Consider the following 22139-nt stretch of genomic DNA (forward strand, 5'->3'; position numbering starts at 1 on the left):
GTGCTATGTTCCATTTGTGAAAGCATCCTTCACTCTATTAGAGAAGGCCCCTCATACATCTCTCATGGTACTGCATCTATCTATAATAAACCCATATTAATTGAAGTAAGTTAATATAGCCTCTTACTAGAGACTGTAAAAATCTCATGTATCAATGAAAAGTCTGAAACTCTAAGTGCAACTGTTTTGTTAAAGATGTAAATATAAATGGAATCAAAATTTAGATCCAGGCTTCTTTGACTGAAATAACGACTTTGATTTTCCTCACAGTTCTGCATGTTGTATTTGTTGTCCATCACTTCACTTCACAATGGATTGGAGGTCCATGAGGTGAGAGATGTCACCTGTTTTTTGGGTTTTCTTAGACCAGAATTCTCAGTACCTGGAAAAGTGTCATGTATTTGGTATTCTATAAATAAATAACTTTTAAATGAATGAATACTATGTCTCTATAAATGTTAGCTTACATGGCCATAGTTATCACTTATTTGAAGCAAATAAAGTATTTTTCTAGAATAGTAGCTTCTGGCCTTGTATCCCTCCTTTTTTACTACTGGAGATCATATTTCTTGTCATCTGAGCTGTACACAGCACTGCCTTACCCACCCACAATTGTGAAGCCACAATGGACAGGAAAATCTTTTCTCAAATATATATTTTTTTTCTCTAAAATAAGAGATGAATTGCCCCAGAGTTTTTCCAAGACATCCCTGTCTGAAGCAGCTCTGCACCTTGAAGGTGCAATGACTTCCACTGAAAAGTCCCAACTCTGGAGGTGCAGCATCCCAGCACCTCCTGTTGAAGAGAACAAACAGCCTATTCAGTTTTATAACCCTGAGTGCCCTGATGTAATGCAAGGACAGATGTCTCCAATGAGACACATCTGAGTCAGTGTTAAAGTTCTTCCAATCTGTGTCTTTGAGAGACCTTCCTTAGGAAACTGTTTAATTTTTATAAAGTTTTACATCGTTATAATTAGTGTAAAATACTTTTGAAAATAATGCCTGGATATGCCAACTTTTGTTACATTGAAGATTTCCAACTGTATTTATCAACTTATTGCTATATTACATTGTTGATCAATTCATGACATATATATATTTTATATATATTTATATATATATTACATATATATATATATAAAACTTTGATTCCCCGATGTTGCATGACACAAAGCTTATGCTTCATGGACCATTAGAGGATATTAAGCTAACTGTTATGATATAAATTTTGTTGACACCTGAATAGGAAATTAGTGATGACATAAAAACATTTTTCAGCTGGTCTTCCAAACCCGTAATCTTAATTGTAGGTAGCACTCTTGGAAAAAGAGATATATCTTCACAGAAACAGTAATAAAGAGTTGATTTTATCTACTAGGATTGCATATAACATCTGTTATTCAGTAGTCAAAAGAGGGCTTCCAGCATGCACAGATGGAAAAACATAGCTCTTTTAAAAAAACTTGCATCTTTTTAGTGAAGAACATTTAATATAAGTATGGCGTGTTCCAAACCTCATAAAATCATTTATACTAGAAAAGGATTTGGTCAACTTTTCTAAATGTTTCATTGCATTACTATAGACATTTAAAAGGATATTAAAACTACTAATTTCAGTAAATTACAGTTTGCTACTAAAATTAGCAATAAAGGTATTCTTATTGTGTTTGTACCAAATTTCTCTAACACCCTCATTGCCTTTCCCTCATATAAGCAGCTATACTTAGAAGAGGCATGCACCTACACACAGGGTATATATTTGAGTTTGCTGTTGCAGGATGGCTGTTATTGCTGTTATAACTGTTTATAATGTAGAGGAGAGTACAATTCTAGGTGAACATTTTTACCGAAATTCCTTTCATCTTCTGTACCTATTCATGCAGCTCTAATCAGATATTAGCTAGCCTGAAAGTTAGTCAATACTAATACCTGTAATGTTAATTGTCCAGTTTCTTCAGGTTCCCAGGTAAGATTTCTACTCATTTTCCATAAAATTGCTATTTTGATCGTTATCTTGATAGAGTCTACTTCAAGGGCAGATATGTATCTGTGAAATTTTTCCTTTGACATATGTGAATTGAAAAAGAAAATAAAATCTGTGTTACTGATAAAAAGTTTATATATTACAGTGGCACCAAAGTTTAAGGGAATTTTATTAATTTCCTATGTATTTGCTCATTATTACCATATACATTACCAGTCACCACAATCTCAAAGACAGGCATCACTGGTCAGGTGTGGTGACTCAAGCATATAATCCTAGCTACTCAGGAGGCAGAGATCTGGAGGAATGAGTTTAGAGTCCACCACAGGCAAAAAGTTCAAAAGATCCCATCTGAACCAATAAAATCTTGGTGTGGTGGTGCATTTTTGCAATTCCTGATATGCTGGAAATGCAAATAGGAGCATGACAGTCCAGGTTGGCCTAGGTATAAATGCAAGATCCTATATCAAAAACAACAAATCAAAAAGGACCAAAGGCATGGCTCAGTGGTAGAGCACTTACCTAGCAAGCAGGAGACCTTAAGTTCAAACCCAAGTACTGAAAAAAGAGAGACAAATACTACATTAAAAATTTCACAAAACTGTTATTTGAATGAAAATTAGAATAGCTGCCAAAGATCATTACACAAAAGTTTCAAATATAAGGTGAAGAAGACATGCATCACATTTCCTAAAGTATAGAAAGTGAAAAAAAAGAAATCTAAAATACACCACCTGTGTTTCACTTTTACAGATGGAATTAAATTACATGCCCATATTATGACATAAGAAATATTTGTGTCCTATATATGAATATTGATAAGTAGATGATTGACAAGCATATGACAGATATATATATATATATTAGATATATAGATAGATGATAGATAGATAGATAGAATATATTTTCTAGAAGGAAAGTCACAATAGTTCATTTCAAGCTTGTTGTAAATTGGGAAGAGAATGCCAAGGAAAAATTATCTAAGATGTACTCATTCATGGACTAATTATTCAGTATTTATACTTCTGTATTAGGATTCTCCAGTAACAGAACTAACAGGAGAGGAGCAAAGAAGAGAGGACAGAAGAAAAGATGAGGGACCAGGGAGAAAGAGGACAGCAGAATTATTGAGATAACTGAATCTTGCAATTACGATGTCTGATAGGTTCTATGGCAGGCTGTCAACAAACTAAATTATAAGAAAAGCTGGTATCATGGCTCAGTCCAAGGACTGAGGGAGAGAAAAACTGTGCCCCAGCTCCAGAAGATAGAGAACTCACCTTTCCTCTGCCTTTCTCTTTTCTGTTTCAACCTTAGCCTAGTGAATAGTGAACATAGATCTTCCTTACTCAGCTCACTGGCTCAAATGAAACTCTCTTCTAAAATCACCTTCACAGATGTAGGCAAGAGTAATGTTTATCAGGTACCTGGGTACCCTTTGATCCAGTCAAAATGACTCCTAAAGTTAACTACCACAGCTCTTTATATTTTGATGTTTTTTATTTTTATTGAATAAGTACTTATTTTGCATGTTTATTTTATTTAAAAGCTGATAAAAGAACTTTTCAGTATGTAACAGAAAGGGTGTATTGAGGAATTTAACTAGCAGTGTTTGGTTCTGTTATTATGCTCTGTTCTGTTTTGCTTGCTAGTCTATTACATATTTGCTGATTAAATAGAAAATTGTGGTACTGGATAATCAATAGTTTCTCATATTTAAAATATTTCTCTTTAGTTTTAAACCATATAAAATAAAAGTATTTTCATTATTAGGAATCTTCATGTGATAAGTCATTCTTGACCTCAGATGACACAACAATGAGTCACCATCATCCCTTCCCTAAAGCAGAGGAAAACCACCAACGCTATATGTGATGTTATAAACACAAGTATGTAGAAATATCATGGGATATTCAAGGATTTTTCCAGAGAAGTAAAACTTGTCACCAAAAGACCACATAAATTTGCCAATTCATTCAATTTACTAAGTCACCCAGCCTTTCTTGTGTGCTCAGTTCATGTAAGAATACACAATTAGATGCTGAACAATTGCTGACTTAATGCTGACCCCATGTAGCTGAGAATCCAGCATGAAAACAGGCATTTATTGTGGAGATGGACTCTGTTTAACAATATATGAACTTGTTTGTTCAATGTCATAATTCCTTTGTTGAAAATAAAAAATCAATTTAGGAGATATATATATAGTACATAAAAATTGTGCTTATTTTTTATAAAATTATAGTATTACAAAGTTAGTTTTGTGTTTTTTAGAAATAATCCTCTCTACAGTGGAGTTCCTTTCCATCACCCACTGGCCTTTGTATAAGGCCACTTTCCTAGAATCTGTTGTCTTCCATGACAGTTGATGAGTACCAACCCCCATGAGCTCTCCACTCATATTTGGGTCTATTTTTCTTTAAACTTTCCCTTTTTCTTGCTCTAGTTTGCAAAATGTATGTGCATGAGGTCCACTCTTGTGCAATTACATTTGAAATAATCATGTAATTAACCACAATAGATGAGGAGACACACAAACTCTATTCCACCATGGCAAGGATACAAACATTCAAATCATTAAAAACTTCATCAAAATTCTAGTTTTCTCATTTGTTAAGTACTGAAAACATAGTTAACTTCACTGAAATATATTGAATTACACAATAGAAATGACACCACTACCAGCTGACTTGAGAACAAAACTTATTTATTAATATCCTACAAAAAGTACTTTAGACACAATGAATAAGGGTGCTAATTTCTTTAGCTGCCAGATTATATTTTACTGGTTAATTTTAATTCCTGAGGCTTTAGAAATGGTGCATATCCTTGGTATTTTGGAAACTAGATGATAATTACTTTCTGACCTTCATTGTTAAAACTTAAAGACAAAAGATAGATTATAATCTAACACAATGTTGGGAAAGCTCCACAACCAACTTGTCACATAGGAAAAAAGCCAGTACTACAATATGTCATTAAAAACTATATATAAAGAAATGAAGTTTTAAGTGCCTGCCAGGCAAGCATGAGATCCTGAGTTCAGACACCAGTACCAACAAAAAATAACCACAATAATAGGCAATGAAGCTTTAAATGGATTATGGTTTATATTTTATTGCTTTTAATTTTACTGAAAAATGCAACTAATCATTTGTGTATTTTTCCACAAAGCCCACAAGATTAAAACAATTAAATGTAGTATCAGCACTGTTTATACCGATAGACTACATTTGTTAAAAACTCAATTAAAAATTTCCTGTAGGGTTAGCAGCTTTGAAGCAAAATATTGCAGCTTTCCCTTGCTACCTCTACTGAAAATATTTCTAAAGTTAACACTTTTTTCTTTGTAGCATCATATAGGAATACAGAAGGGCCAAAATCTTGAGACGTGTCAAATTACTTTTGGAAATAATGGCTTGTTGCCATGGCAACCTTGAACCTAACGAATCTATCTCAAGATCTCAGTCCAGGTATAAAATGAACTGCACCAGAAATTTTATAATAATGACGCAGTTGCCTGAATAAAAAGTGAGTTTCATAATTCATTTTTCCTTTAAGGATTGGGTACTAGAATATCATCTAGCAAAGGAAACTGCAACTCCTGTATGAGTATTTTTTCCCAAGTTTGTGGAGAATTGCTATGTATAGAACTCATTTAGAAATAGGACATTTATAGTACCTTCTAATCAATTCTTAAACATGTCTTTAATTTTTCCTGTCTTCTGACAAGTATAATAACTTATTATTTATATATACAGATAAAGTACATCCATTATAGATTGGCAGAAATGTTTCATATTTTCCTAGAACAAGTTCTGAACATCGATTAAGAGATAAACAATACATAGAAGAGATGGCAGTGTGGCATTTCCTTACATTAAGAGATTGGCGGTGATGTCTATCCTACTACCGGGGAAGATGGACTGACTATGATAATGCCTGCTATGTGATACGGTACCCAAAGTATCAGGAGTTGATGCTCAGGAAAGCAGCACAGGATAGAAAAACAGTGTGTGACAACTGAAGCACGGTGACAGATAAGCTCTCATGGTATCTGCCTCCCCAGGACCCAACTTCAATATATTTTCTTTACTATTTAAATTGACTCTTAATGACATAATTTGAAAAGCACTGTGCCATGTCAGGGAATCATTAAATAATACAAAATCTCTTCTCATGTAGAATTCTAAAGAAGTTGTTTAAATTTCCTTAATGACAAAGTGTGAAGATAAGTGGAAAATTAAATAAATGTGATATATCTGAAGAATAAATAATAACTCTTCTGCCTTGGAATTCCTGGCAAATATCTGTCTTGTATAACCAACAGTGAATACATCCTGACCCTATAACTCCCTGGAGATTGTCATCTGGACATAACCAGCCATCACCCGATTCAAGATAATTAGTTGGAGCGCTTCAGCCAAACCCCATGGGTTAAAATGAGCCATGCAGGAAGGCCATGCTGTGATGCCCTCTTGTCTTAATAGTCACAGCTTCAGCATCTCATTGGGCTTTGGAAATGTAGAAGCAAGAAAAAATTAACTGTGTTCCATCCACATTTCATTCTTCTTTATGACTTTTATGGCCTAATGGAAATCCATTGTGTATATATACCTCATTTTCTTCATTCATCAGTTGAGCAACACTTAGCTTGCCTTCATTTCTGGCTCATGTGAATAATACTGCAATAGACACGAGGGTGGAGAGGACTCTGACATGCTGATTTCATTGTATTTTTTGAGAAAACTCCATACTGTTTTTCACAATGTCCGTACTAATTTACATTCCCATCAACAGTCTTTTTGTTTACTCCAACTTCATGTTAAAAGGAAAAAAAATTAGCTCAAATTCTGGAAACACAAGGACAAATATAAAAGACTGCTGGACCTGATACAAATTTTCAGGAACAAAGCAGGTACTTTTGAAGTTTTACAGGATCATGGTCAGAGGGGCAGGGTCATTGCCACGCAATTCTGTTAACACATTAGTAGAGGAAAATGGATTATAATAATTTGTAGGATAATCTAGAGGCTATATCTTATTAGAGAGAGTTATTATTATTTTTTCATTTCAAAAGGGATGGGGCAATTTAGGCAAGGAAAGCAGCAATTTTAAACCTCAGAGGTTTGGTCAAGTGATAAGAGAAAACTTGTGTTTCAGGAGAAAAATGTTTGACAGTATTAAGATTAGAAGTTGGAGAATTTTAAAAACATATACCCAAGTGAGAATCTTAAAATTCCTCAACTAAAGCAATGTTGGCTGAGTTTAGAGCACAAAAGATAATTATGCAGTGGAAGTTATAGTAAACAGCATAAGAATAACTTGAAAACACATAGTAATCATTTAAAATGTTTCCAAAAGAGGTATAAATAATAGATCAAATGATGGAATTATTTTTAAAAAGCCCACTTAAACTAGCAAGTGCAGAAGAAAAGGAAAAATGATGTAACAACTATAGGTTGCCCATTTTAAGACAATTTTTGTTAGTTATTTAAATGCAAATTTCCTAAAAAGAAAATCAGTTAAAAGACAGAATTTTTCACATTATATGCAAAAACAAGACTAATTTATGTGTCATGCAAAATAAACCCAACTTGATTAAAGGATTTAGATGGTAGAAGTAAATGGATGCAGAAACATACATAATTACAAACCAAGCAAAAGAAAATTAAATAGCCAAAATGTTAACCAGACAGTTTATTTTCTACTTCACAACACAAATTTCTAAAACTTACAATGAATATTCTTAGATCATACATTTAAACTTGTTGAAATCACCATTAGAAGGGGACTAAGGTAGAAAAGAGAAAAATGGAAGAGATGAAACAATTCAGGTTAGAATACATACATACATGGAAATGTCACAAGGAAACTCCCCTTGTAGCACTCTTAAACAAAGAAACATGTCATTTTGCTTTTTTACAAAAACAGAAAACAAGAGGGCAGAAAAGGTCTTTCCTTGGGAGGGGGCGGTTGGTACCAGTGAGGTGGGGGGAGGATGTGGGGAAAGGGTATGGGAGAGTGAATATGGTGCAAATATTGTGAACACATGTATGTAAATGGAAAAATGATACCTGTTGAAACTACTCCAGGAATGATGGGAGGAGGATGAAGGAGAATGATGGAGGGATGAATTCAACTATGATATATTGTAAAAACTTTTGTAAATGTCACTATGTATCCTCAGTTCAATAATAATAAAAAAGAGAATAAAACAAACAAAACAAAACAATTATATGGTGCATAAGAGTTAAACCAGCACATTAAATATCACCATTCCTTAAACATTACATTAAATTTTTAACAAATATGTAACAATTGTACACTTTTGCTAAGGGAGATTCCTCTTTTTTTTTCCATTGTCAGTCTTGCTACAGGGTTGTCTATTTTATTAATCTTCTCAAAAATCAACTTTTGATTTCAATGTTTTTCCTTATTTTTATTTAATCAATTTTGTTGATCCGTGCTTTAATGTTTACAAGTCCATTCATCCTACTCACTTTAGTTGAAATTACATACTCTTCTTTGTGCAATTTTCAAGGTGAAAGAATGGATTCTTAAATTCAAATCTTTTCCCTAAACATATGTGCTTAGTGCTATAGATTTCCCTGTAAATTTTGACTTAGCTGCAACCCACAAGTTTTGATACTCATATACATACATACACACAAACATATATCTATATTTGTTTCATAGTTTCTCTTGAAAATATGTCTCTGACCAATGAGTTATTTAAAAGTACATTGTCTACTTTCTGAGCATTGAAAGATTTCTCAGATACAGTTCTACTACTGATTTTTATTCTTTTAATTCTTTTTTTTTTTTTTTTTTTTTTTTTTTACAGTCCTGGGGTTTGAACTTAGAACCTACACCTTGAGCCACTTGAGAGCCCTTTTTTTGATAGGTATTTTCGAGATAAGGTCTCTCAAAGTATTTGCCCAGGCTGGATTCAAACCATGATCCCCCTGCTCTCTGCCGCCTCCTGAGTAGCTGGGATTACAGCTGTGAGCCACCACACCCAGCAAAAGAAAAATAGCATGGAAAATCATTGAAACCAAAGCTGATTTTTGAAAAGATTAATAAAATAGCCTTCTATCAAAAAAAAAAAAAAGAAGAAGAAGAAGAAGAAGGAGACAGGATGCACCCATAGCAAAAGTAGGCAATTGTTACTTATGAATCAAAAATTTAAACATAATATTTAAGAAATAGAGATATTTGCCTGCTGGCTTAACTATTATACATCATATACTTTTTTGAATTGGCCTGCTGTACCCTATAAATATGGAGTTAAAATTAGAACACTGGTAAAATATATTTTAAAAAATGAAGCCAGGGATATCACTGCAAACCCTGCAGACATCAATAACCACGGAATGCTACAAACATTTCCACGCATGAAAATTTGACAACCTAGATGACACAGACCAACTCCTGATCTGTGTGACAAATCACAAGTCTTCCAATATGCAAGGATAATTCAAATACTCCTATAATTATTAAGGAAATTAAGTGAATAATTCAACATTTCAGGTGTATCTAGGGAGACACAGGACAAGAAATTCATATACCTGGAGCAGAAGCCACCAGATACAATAAGCCAATCAGAACACATACACAGTAAGTTGGATGAATTGGAGAAGATTCTCCCTGTGTCCCTGACAAGTACCTAAACCCTTCATATGTGAAACCTGCCTTTGTTCTTTAGGGATGGATTTAGTAATCTCTTTTCTTCCCTTCCCCTTATCAGGGCCACAGGAGAATGCAAAATGAGTAAGAACTTGAGCACTGCTCTACCTTATACTTAGAGTTGGCAACAATTTATTGCACACTTAAAATTTGTTAAGAAGGTATATCTCTTTTTAAGCATCTTATTGAAAGTTCTAACTAATGTAATGAAGCATGAAAATAAGATATAGGGAAATACTTGTTTATTTGCTTTTGACATGATCATCTATGTAAAATATTCTGAAAACCTTAAAACATTTCTCAGAACTGAAAATGAGACTAGCATGTAGGAGAATAAAAAGTTAATTTACAAATGTCAACTATATTCCTATATTTCAGCACTGAAAATTTAAATATGAATTTTTAAAATTACAATTGAACCTAAAATTAAATACTTCTATGAAAGCTAACAGGAGAATACCATTGTGGCATCTAGCTTAAAGACCCTGGAACACTGAGTTCCACAATTCCCAGAAGAATATTTCAGATTTGTGGAAGCAAGGTAGCAAGAATAAGGTAACCAGACTTTTTTGCCAACTGAGATACTGCCAATACATAAGGTGAACATAATGTACAATGACCCGACCCTTAAATTAGTTTTTTATACCACATAACAGCCTTGGAAGCCCAGGTGCTGTAGACCAACAGCAGCTGACCTGCCTGCCGGAAAGCTGTTTTACTTTTTTTGGCTTCTTTTTTCCTGTCTTGCAAAACTGTAATGTAGAGAACTGCAGAAAAGTTCTGTAAGCATCTGGGATATCCTGGGTCTTGGTAATTCATGGACACAAAACCTTCCTGCACTGCCTGCCTATTCTGCCTGTCTGCACCGTCCTAGAGCTGAGTGAAACTACAAATCCACCAGGCTAGTGTGACACATTATCTGCTGTGGAGGGAACTACATAGTCCAGCACAGCTGGTGGACAGATTGCACCTCCCCCCGAACAAAACTGTTCCACAAATGGAGAGAACATTTCACCTCCACCTTGTGGGGGAGGGGCAGAATGCTAATCTGACCCAGCCTTTGTAGGGACATGGTGGCTTAGCCACAGTCTGGTGAAAAAAAATTCCACCAACTTGGGGAAACTGGTAGTGAACTGGAAGTGACAGACTTCCAGGAGAAAAGCAATTGACCAAAAAAGCTCAATTCTGGCTCCCAGGCTTGCTTGTGGGCAGAAGGGATGGTGACTGCTCACATACTACCTACTTGTGGGACAACTTTTGGGAAACTGCCCACACCAGACAGACCACCCCACCATGGAAATCCTGGTCTCAAACAGCCCAAGTGTATATCCCCAAAGCTATCCAACAGGGAAGAACAACATCCATTGCCACACAGCTCAACATGCCAACCTTAAGTAAGGGCAGAGACACAGAGAGGGCCCCTATCAAAGTGTTAAGATCTGCATTAGAAATCAGAGGAAAGAACCCAAAGCAATCACTGAACTGAGAGAGAATTCATCCCTCTCCATAACAAAGAAGAAATATGGACTATATAATATATATATGTATACACATGTATATAACATATAAATATTTATAATATATTTATATTATATATATTTAGCTTTTGTGGTTTCTCACCTTTTAATTATTTTTTTAATTTGTTGTTACCTATCTCCTTCTTCCATTCTGTCCAACTATCAATGTGTTTAGCTCTCTCTTGTTCCACTTTCCTTTCTCACCCTTCATTTTTAATTCTTTTTCTTCTTTTCTCTCTTCCTTTCTCCTCCTTACCTCCCTCTCTTCCCCTTCCCTTCCCCCTCACTGTCACTACCTCCTCCACATTCACCACTCACTGAATAATCTATTGTAACAATTTTACACATTACCCCCATCCTTCCTATCCCTCTGCAATCCCTGACAAATTCACCCTTCCCCACAATGACTAAATAGCACCTTTACACACATACAGCCTTATCACCTAGTAGACCACACACCTCATACCTCATTTCTCCTTTGCTGCACCCCACCTCTTTGCCCCTTCTTTCATTGCCATTTTAAAAAATATATAAGTATCTATTTCTATGCAAACAACTGTTATCTCCCCAAACTGGGTGTTTATATAAAATATCACCAAGAGATTGTCTACATATTATGTAAATAACTGGTTTGGCACTGAATCTGTGAATTCGTTATTGCTAAGTTATACCTTCCAGTTCATGGAATAGAAATATTATGACAACCTAGCTAAGTAACCTAGCTAGAGAATAGAAATACAATTTCAGTCCTAGGATATGCTACTTAGCAAAACTATCATTCAAAATTGAAGGAGGAATAAAAGTTTTCATGATAAACAGAAACTAAAACAATACATGACTCTAAATAGCCACTACAAAAGATTCTGAAAGGAAACCTACACACAGAAGATGGAAACAAATATAGCCATGAAAGAATAGGAATTATTACACCTCAAGAGAAATGCAGACAAGCAATCAGAGACAAGCATAGAATTAGTTACACACACACACACACACACACACACACAAAACCTCACAAAACAAAACAACTAAATGACAGGAATCACTACATACCTGTCAATATTGACACTGAATGTTAATAGCCTCAACTCCCCCTCAAAAGACATGGATTGACAAACCAGATTATAAAGGAGATTCCAGCAACCTGTTGTTTATGAGAAACCCACCTTATTGACAGAAACAAACACTATCTTATAATGAAAGGGTCGAAGAAGATTTACCAATCTAATGGCCTCTGAAAACAGGCAGGAATAGCAATATTTATATCAGATAAAGTGGACTTCAACCCTAAATTAGTCAGAAGAGACAATGAAAATCACTTCATACTAATAAAAGGAGTAGTAACAATTGCTAGCTTATATACACCTGAGGTTGGTACACCCAACTTTATTAAACATACACTACTGGAGTTAAAAACACAGATAGACCCCAACACTATGGTGGTGAGGGACTTCCAGGCTCTTTCATCACCAATCCATAGGTCATCCAGACAAAAATCAACAAAGAAACTCTCGAATTGAGTGACACCATGGAGCTAATGGACCTAACAGATGTCTATGGAGTATTACATCTTGTAATAGTACAATATAAATTCCTCCCAGCAGCCCATGGAATTGTACCCAAAATACACCATATTTTAGGTCACAAAGAAAATCTTAACAAATATACAAAAATTGAAAAAACCTGTGAATACTGTCTGACCACAATGCAATAAAAGTAGAACTCAACAACAAAAGAAACAACAGAAAATACTCAAATGCCTAGAGAGTAAACAATACATTGCTTCATGATCAGTGGGTCATCAAAAAGATAAGGAGGAAATCAAAAAGTTCTTGGAATTTACCGTGATGAAAGTACAACCTACCAGAACCCACGGGAAATTGAAAAGGTAGTTGTAAGAGAAAAGTTTATAGCCATGAATGCATATATTGAAAACACAGAAAGATCTCAAATAAATGAACTAATGCTATATCTCAAACTACTGGAAAAACAAGAACAAATTAACACCAAAACCAGCAGAGGGAGAGAGCTAATAAAAATAAAGAAGAAATCAATGAAATAGAGACAAAAAAATACTAAGAATAAATGAAATAAAAAGTTGGTTCTTTGACAGGATAAATAAGGTTGAAAAATCCCTGGAAAATCTGATTAAAATGAGAAGGAAAAAGACCCAAATTAATGAAACTGGAAATTAAAATGGGGTGATAATAATAAACACCAAGGAAATCCAGAGAACCATAAGGGACATCTTTGAAAACCTATATTCAAATTAATTGGAAAATCAAGAAGAAATAGAAAATTTCTAAATACATATAACCACACAAAATTGAACCAAGAGGATATTAACCACATAAACAGATCTATAACAAGCAATGAAATTAAAACAGCAAGAAAGAGTGACACACACAAAAAAAAGTACAGGACCTGACACATTCACTGCTGAATTCTACCAGACCTTTAAAGAAAGAACTAAAAGAACTAATATGAACACTTCTTAAACTTTTCCATGAAATAGAAAGGGAAGGAACACTGCCAAACTCATTCCATGAATCTAATTTTTCACTCATCCCCAAATTAGAAAAGGGCACAACAAAGTAAGAGAATTATTGGCCAATAGAGGCCAAAACCCTCAATAAAATCTTGGCAAACCAAATTCAATAGCCTATCAAAAAGATCAAGTTTTATCCCAGTGATGCAAGGATGGTTAATATACAAAATCATTAGGCATAATACAACACATTAAAAGAAGCAAAGATGAAAAACACTCGATCATCTCAACAGATGCAGAAAAAGCTTTCCGCAAAATTCAACATCCCTTCATGATAAGAGGAATGTACCTCAACATACTAAAGGCTATGTATGACAAGCCTATATTCAATACCATACTTGATGGGGAAAACTCTAAAGTGAGGAACTAGACAAGGGTGTCCTCTGTCTCCACTCTTATTCAACACAGCTTTGGAACTCCTAGGCAGTCCAATAAAAAGAATACAAATTGGAAAGAAAGTGTCAACTGATCCCTATTCACAGATGACATGGTTTTACATGTAAAGAAAACCCAGAAACTTTCACCAAAAATACTCTTAGACACCAAAAATAGCTTTAGCAAAGTACCAGAATACAAAATCAACTTACAAAAATCAGTAACTTTTCTACACACCAACAATAAACAAACTGAGAAAGACTATAGGAAAACAATTCCATTTACAAATAGCCTCAAAAATTAAACTACCAAAAATAAACTTAACAAAGGATGTGAAAGACTTCTACTAGGAAAACTATAATCCATTGAAGAAAGTAATTAAAGACTACAGAAGATGCAAAGATATCCCATGCTCATGGATTGGCAGAATCAATATTGTGAAAATGGCTGTATTACCAAAAGTCATCTACATGTTCAATGCAATCCCCATCAAAATTCCAAAGACATTCATTGCAAAGACTGAAGAATCAACCCTAAAGTTAATCTTGGAAGCATAAAACACCATGAACATCAAGGCAATACTGAGCAAAAAGAGGAACTCTGGAGGTATCTACTTCAAACTATACTACAAAGCCATAGCAATAAAAATAGCATGATACTGACCCCAAAAAGATATGAAAACCACTTGAACAGAATAGAGGACCCAGATATGAATCCACATAGCTACACCCACCTGATTTTTGACAAAGACAATAAAAACATACAATGGAGTAACGACAGTCTCTTCAACAAATGTTGTGGGGAAAACTTAATATCTTCATGCAAAAAACTGAAAGTAAATCCATTTGTTTCATCCTGTACAAGGATCAAGTCAAAGTAGATCAAGGACCTTAATATAAGATTTGAAACTTTGAAGCTAGTACAGGAAAGAGGAGAGAATACATTGGAATTACTAGCCATAGTAAATGACTTCCTAAATAGAACCCAAAAGGCTCAACAACTAAAAGAAAGGACTACATGAAATTAAAAATCTTCTGTACCATAAAATAAATGGTCTCTAAACTGAAGAGGCTGCACACAAAATGGGAAAAAATCTTTGCCAGCTATATATCTGATAAAGGATTAATGACCAGACTATACAGGGAGCTCAAACAACTAAACACCACAAAAAAAAATCAATAACCCAGTGGTGAAATGGGCACATGAACTCAACAGAGATTTTTCAAAGGAACAAGTCCAAAAAGTTAAAAACACATGAAGAAATATTTGACATCCCTGGCCACATAGGAAATGCAAATCAAAACCACACTAAGATTCCATCTCAGTCCTGTTAGAATTTCTACCATCAATAACACCACCAACAACAAATATTGGCAAGGATGTGGGGATAAAGGAGCCCTCATACACTGCTAGTGGGAATATAAGCTAGTACAACCACTGTGAAAACAATATGGAGGCTTTTTAAAAAACTAAACATAGATCTGCCATATGATCCGGCAATCCCACTCTTGGGGATATACCCAAAGGAATGCGACTCAGGTCACTCCAGAGGCACCTGCACACCCATGTTTATTGCAGCGCTAGTCACAATAGCCAAGTTATGGAAACAGCCAAGATCCCTCACTGTCAATGAATGTATTAAGAAAATGTGATATTTATACACATGGAATTTTATTTAGTCACAAATAAGAATGAAATTTTGTCATTTGTAGGTAAATGGATGAAACTGGAGAACACCATCTTTGTGAAGTTAGTCAAGCTCAGAAAGCTAAAAGTTGCATGTTCTCCCTTATATGCATACTATAGACTTAAAACAAATGCATGGTCACACACTAAGGGGAGACTGTGCATGGGAGGAATAGTGAAAGGGAAGAAAACCAAAAATTTGAATGTGGTTGATGTGCTCACTGTAGAGGAGCAAATATAGTAATCTTAAACTGGCAGAGGCCACTATGGGAAGAGGACTAGGAAGTAGTGAAGAGTTCTGGTAGAGACAAAACAGTTTGGATTGTAATACACATATGCATGGTAACAACACAAGGAATCTCCCTGTATAGCTATCCTTATTACAAACTAGCAAAACCACCATGTTTTATCATGTTTTTCTTATTATCTTTTATGTTTTTCTTCAACAAAAGCTGAGAATAAAGGGGAGGAACAGATTCTGCCCAGAGGTAGGGGGGAAGAGAGGCCCAAATAATGTATGCACATGTGAATAAATGCAAAAATAATAAAATAAAATTTAGAAAAAATAAAAATAAATTAAAAAATTCCACCTTACTCCTGTTAGAAAGGCTATCATCAAGAACAAAAATAGTAACTAATGCTGGTGAGGATGTAGGGAAAAAGGAACCCTCATACACTATTGATGGGAATGTAAATTAGTACAACCACTCTGGAAAACAGCAGGGAAGCATCTCCAAAAACTAAAAATAGAACTACCATACAATCAAGCAATGCTACTCTTAGGGATATACCCGTAGGAATGTAAGTCAGATTACAGTAAAGGCACCAGGACATCCACGTTTATTTCAGCATTATTCACAATAGCTAAGCTATGGAAATAGTCAAGATACTCCACTACTTATGAATGGATAAGAAAATGTGGTATTTATATACAGTGTGATTTTATTCAGCCACAAAGAACAACAAAATTTTTTCTTTTGCAGGTAAATGGATGGAACTGGAGAACATTATCTTAAGTGTAGTTGACAGGTTAAGAAAGCTAATGCTGCATGTTCTCTTTCATATGTGGAATACAGATCTAATACAAATACAGCACTATTAAGAAAAACAAGTCAGTCTAAGGGAAGGTCATACATGAGAGGGGAGCTGTAAAGGAAGGAAGCTAAAAGGTGACTATGGAGGAGTCTAAGATGGTGAATAGAGGGAGGAAAAAGACAGCTTGAGCTCCATAAATCAAAATTTTTGTTGAGATTCTGGAGCCACACTTGGCAGAAAAAAACACCAAGAAGAAGCAAAACTCTGACACTCTGAACCCCCAGCCTGTGCAAAGCTTCTCCATGCCACATTACACTGAGAAAACAGGAGGGGTCCCATGCCAGCAGATACCGGCTCCAAACCTGCTTGAAAGACGCAGAACAACAGGTGAGCAAATAAGTACCATGCAGACTTCTACAGCTACCCCTGGGATAACCAGCATAGTCCCCTGGACAGACTGACCCCTGCCCTGCAAAAAAAAAAACTGAAAAATAAACAAGGAATTGAAAAGGAACATGCAGTAGAGGGGGCAGGGTGCTCTGGGTGCACCAGAGAAGAGGGGAGGAGCAAGGAGTTGATCTCTTTGGGAACTTTCAGTAAACAAAGCAAGGAAAGGCAGACAGGCTGACAGTGGGCCCGTGATAGGCCACTGCCTGAAATAAGGTAGATAGCGGTCCACAAAGCTCACCTCCTGAACCAGTGAGCCACATCCAAAGTCAAAAGAAGTTGCAAAATTTAAAAACTATCAACAAACCAGCATAACACGCTGATAACAGAGAGCCAGCTGTTAGATCTCTGACCTTGCTCCAGAGAAAGCAGGATGGCTAGTGGGCCAAAAGTTGATCTCTGGAACCTGAGGACAAGCCACCTCACTGAGGGAGGAACTGACTAAGCAGCTGCCGCTGAGAAACAGGAAAAAAAGCTGACAAGTCTCCCCAACCACCAGGCGAGAGTAAGACAGAACATCTGCTTAAATACCTACACCAAGACTGGATGCTGAAGGAGTAACACCAGAATTACTAAGACTGAAATTCTATTGTTCCTGAACCTGGAATTTTTTTCTTTTTTCTCTAAGTGTTTGTTTGCCTTGTTTGCTGTTTGCTTGTCCACCATCTCTCCTCTTTGATTTCTTTGGTTCTGGATTTTGTTTTTCTTTTTCTTTTTTCTCTTTCTATCTTGGTTTCATTAGTTTTACTATTGTAAGTTAGCTAATACTAAATTATACACAGACCTGGGGCAGAAACAGCACCAAGTAGAACGATGGGAAGATGAAAAAGATACGTAACGATTTTCAACCAAAATAAATTAGTACAGGATTCAAGGGAAATGAAGAAAATGGATACCCAGTTCCAGACTCCAACAAAATAAAGATAAACAATCCCAAGGAACACAACAAAGCCCACAAGAACACCCTGAAAAAAGAAATCCTGAAAGAAATCACTGAGAATTTCATAGAAATGTTACTAAACATACAGGAAGCACTCAAGAAATTCCAAGACAACGAAAATAAAGAATATGAGAAGACACAAAAACAAATAAATGAACACATAAGAGTCCTAAATAAATACCAAAAAGAAACAGAGAACAGCATAAATAGAGAGATAAATGAATTAAGGATGAAAATTGACAATATTAAAGAGGAAGTGATCAATGATATGCAAAACCTCAGAAAAAAGAATGAAATAGAATTACAAAAAGCAATGGAAAGCCATTCCAGCAGAATAGAACAAGCAGAAGACAGAATCTCAGAACTTGAAGATGAAATGGAAATTAAAGGAAAAAGAGAAGAGCTAATAGTCAAACAATTCAAGACCTGTGAAAACAATATGCAAAAACTCACTGACTCCATTAAAAGACCAAACCTGAAATCATGGGTATTGAAGAAGGAGAAGTGCAAGCAAAATTAATTCATAATATATTCAACAAAATAATAACAGAAAATTTCCCAAATCTAGAGAAAGCTATGCCCATTCAGGTACAGGAAGCCTCCAGGACACCAAACAGACTTGACCAAAATAGAACTACCCCACAACATATTATCATTAAAACAAGAAGCACAGAGAATAGAGAAAGAATATTGAAGACTGTAAGAGAAAAAACAAATAACATGCAAAGATAAACCCATCAAAATCACAGCAGATTTCTTAATGGAAACATTAAAAGCAAGAAGAGCATGGATTGTGGTCTTGTGGGCACTGAATGAAAATAACTTCAACCCTAGGATACTCTACCCAGCAAAACTATCATTCAAAATAGATGAAGCAATAAAAGTCTTCCATGATAAGCATCTCAGGAATGCAGGAGTGGTTCAACATACTCAAATCTATAAATGTAATACAGCACATTAATAGAAGCAAAGACAAAAACCACTTGATCATCTCAATAGATGCAGAAAAAGCCTTCAACAAGATCCAAAACCACTTCATGATAAAAGCTCTAAGAAAACTAGGAATAGAAGGAATGTACCTCAACATTGCAAAAGCTATATATGACAAACCTACAGCCAACATCATACTTAATGGTGAAAAACTAAAACCATTTCCCCTAAAATCAGGAATGAGACAAGGGTGCCCACTATCCCCACTCTTGTTCAACTGGAATTCTTAGCCAGAGAAATTAGGCAAGAAGAAGAAATAAAAGGAATAGAAATAGGTAAAGAAACTGTCAAAATATCCCTATTTGCATGTGATATGATCCTATACCTTAAAGACCCAAAAAAACTCTACCCAAAAATCCTAGACACCATAAACAACTACAGCAAGGTGAGAGGATACATAACCAACTTACAAAAAATCATTAGATTTTCTGTACACCAACAATGAACAAACTGAGAAGGAATATATGGGAACGTTTCCATTCATGATCGCCTCAAAAATAATCAATACCTAAAGTAAAAACTTAACAAAGGATGTCAATGAACTCTATAAGGAGGACTACAAACCCCTAAAGAAAGAGATCAAGGAAGACTACAGAAGGTGGAGAGATCTCCCATGCTCATGGATCAGTAGACTTAACATAGTAAAAATGGGTATACTACTGAAAGCAATCTACATGTTTAATGCAATTCCCATCAAAATCCCAATGACATTCATCACAGAGATTGAAAAATCTATGCTAAAGTTCATTTGGGAACACAAGAGACGGCGAATAGTAGTGTTGGAGGTATCACAATACCTGACTTCAAACTATGTTACAAAGCAATAGCAATATAAACAGCATGGTAGTGGCACAAAAACAGACATGAAGACCATGGAACAAAATAGAGGACCCAGATATGAATCCACACAACAATGCCCACCTTATTCTTGACAAAGACACCAAAAATATATGATGGAGAAAAGATGTCCTCTTAAACAAATGTTGTTTGGAAAAGTAGTTATCCATCTGCAAAAAAGTGAAACTAGATCCATGTTTATCACCCTGTACTAGTATCAACTCAAAATGGATCAAGGACCTAAATATCAGACCCAAAACTCTGAAGTTGGTACAGGAAAGAGCAGGAAACACTCTGTAAGTTACAGGTGTAGACAAGGACTTCCTAAGTAGAACCCCATCAGCTTAGCAACTAAGAGAAAAAATGGACAAATGGAACTTCATAAAACTAAAATGCTTCTGCACAACAAAAGAAATGATCTCTAAACTGAAGAGACCACCCACAGAGTGGGAGAAAATATTTGCCACCTATACATCAGACGAAGGACTGATAACCAAAATATGCAGGGAATTAAAAAACTAAACTCTCACAAAATCAATGAACGAATAAAGAAATGAGCAACTGAACTAAACAGAACTTTCTCAAAAAAAGAAATTCAAATGGCCAAAAAACACATGAAAAAATACTCACCATCTCTGGCCATAAAGGAAATGCAAATCAAAACCACATTAAGATTCTACCTCACCTCTGTTAGAATAGCTATCAGCAAAAACACCACCACCAACAGGTGTTGGTGAGGATGTGGGAAAAAAGGAACCCTCATACACTGCTGGTGGGAATGTAAGCTAGTGCAACCACTCTGCAAAAAAATTTGGAAGCTTCTTAAAATCTAAACATAGATCTACCATATGATCCAGCAATCCCACTCCTGGGGATATACCCAAAGAAATGTGACACGGGTTAGTCTGGAGGTTAGTCTAGAGGCACTTGCACACCCATGTTTATTGCAGCACTATTCACAATAGCCAAGTTATGGAAACAGCCAAGATGCCCCACTACTGACTAATGGATTAAGAAAATGTGGTATTTATACACAATGGAAGTTTACTCAGCCTTGAAGAAGAATGAAATCTTATCATTTGCAAGTAAATGGATGGAACTAGGGAACATTATTCTGAGCAAGGTTAGCCAGGCTCAGAAGACCAAAAATTCTCCCTCATATGTGGACTTTAGATCTAGTGCAAATTACAGCAATGTGATTGGACTTGGGTCACATGACAAGGGGAGAGCATATATGGGAGGTATGGGGATAGGTAAGAAACCCAGAACATGAGAGTGTTTGATGACCCTTCTGCAAAGGAACTAATACAGAAACCTTCAAGTAACAAAAGTCAATATGAGAAGTGGATCAGGAACTAGTGAAAATGTCAGTTAGAGATGACATGGATGTACATGGAAGCAATGCTAGGAATCTCTCTGTATAGCTATCCTTATTTCAACTAGCAAAAACGCTTTTTCTTTTTATTGGTTATGTCTTCTCTTCAACAAAATTATAGATAAGGGCAGAACAGGTTCTGCATGGAAGCACAAGGGTTTGGTTGGGAAGAGGGAGGAGGCAGGGGGTAGTGGGGAGAAAGGGCCCAAACAATGCATGCACATGTGAATAAATGAATTTAAAAAAAGGTGAATATGGTTGATATACTTCCTATACAAGAATGAATACAGAATTTTTAAACTTGCAGAAATCACCATAAGAAGGGACTAAGGTAGAAAGGAGACAAATAGAGGTGATTTTCAATTCCGGTTGTAATACATATATACATGGAAATGTCACAATGAAACACCTTGTAGAGTTATCTTAAACAAACAAAAATGCCAATTTTTCTACAAAAATGGAGAACAGAAGGCAGAATAGGTTCTATCTGGGAGTTGGTACCATTGGGAGGGGTTTGGATGTGGGGAAAGGGTGTTGGACGGTTAACACAATGCACATACTGTGTATGCATGTTGAAACCATTCCAGGAACGAGAGTAGGGGATGCAGGTGAATGTTGGTGAGTTGAATTCAAGTACGACATATTTGAAATATTCTAAGAACTTTTGTAAATGCCACAATGTGCCCCCACCCAGCAATAAAATGAAAGGAGGAC

At 35.5% G+C, this 22139-nt stretch overlaps 1 long non-coding RNA gene across 13 annotated transcripts in view; it reads right to left on the minus strand.

The window, feature by feature from the left end:
* Positions 1-22139, minus strand: part of LOC141422445 (uncharacterized) — a 178865-nt gene that overhangs the window by 64251 nt on the left and 92475 nt on the right. For 5 of the 13 annotated variants that reach the window (XR_012446989.1, XR_012446980.1, XR_012446993.1 and 2 more), the window contains exon 3: positions 1932-2544. The exons of 2 other annotated variants lie outside the window; for them this stretch is intronic. This is a non-coding gene — a long non-coding RNA (uncharacterized lncRNA). Of the gene's footprint in view, positions 1-268; positions 2545-22139 lie in introns of all 13 variants that reach the window. 6 more of the 13 variants (XR_012446988.1, XR_012446983.1, XR_012446981.1 and 3 more) reach the window with 6 other exon arrangements.

Source organism: Castor canadensis, chromosome 4, assembly GCF_047511655.1.
Source record: "Castor canadensis chromosome 4, mCasCan1.hap1v2, whole genome shotgun sequence".
Lineage (NCBI taxonomy): Eukaryota > Metazoa > Chordata > Mammalia > Rodentia > Castoridae > Castor > Castor canadensis.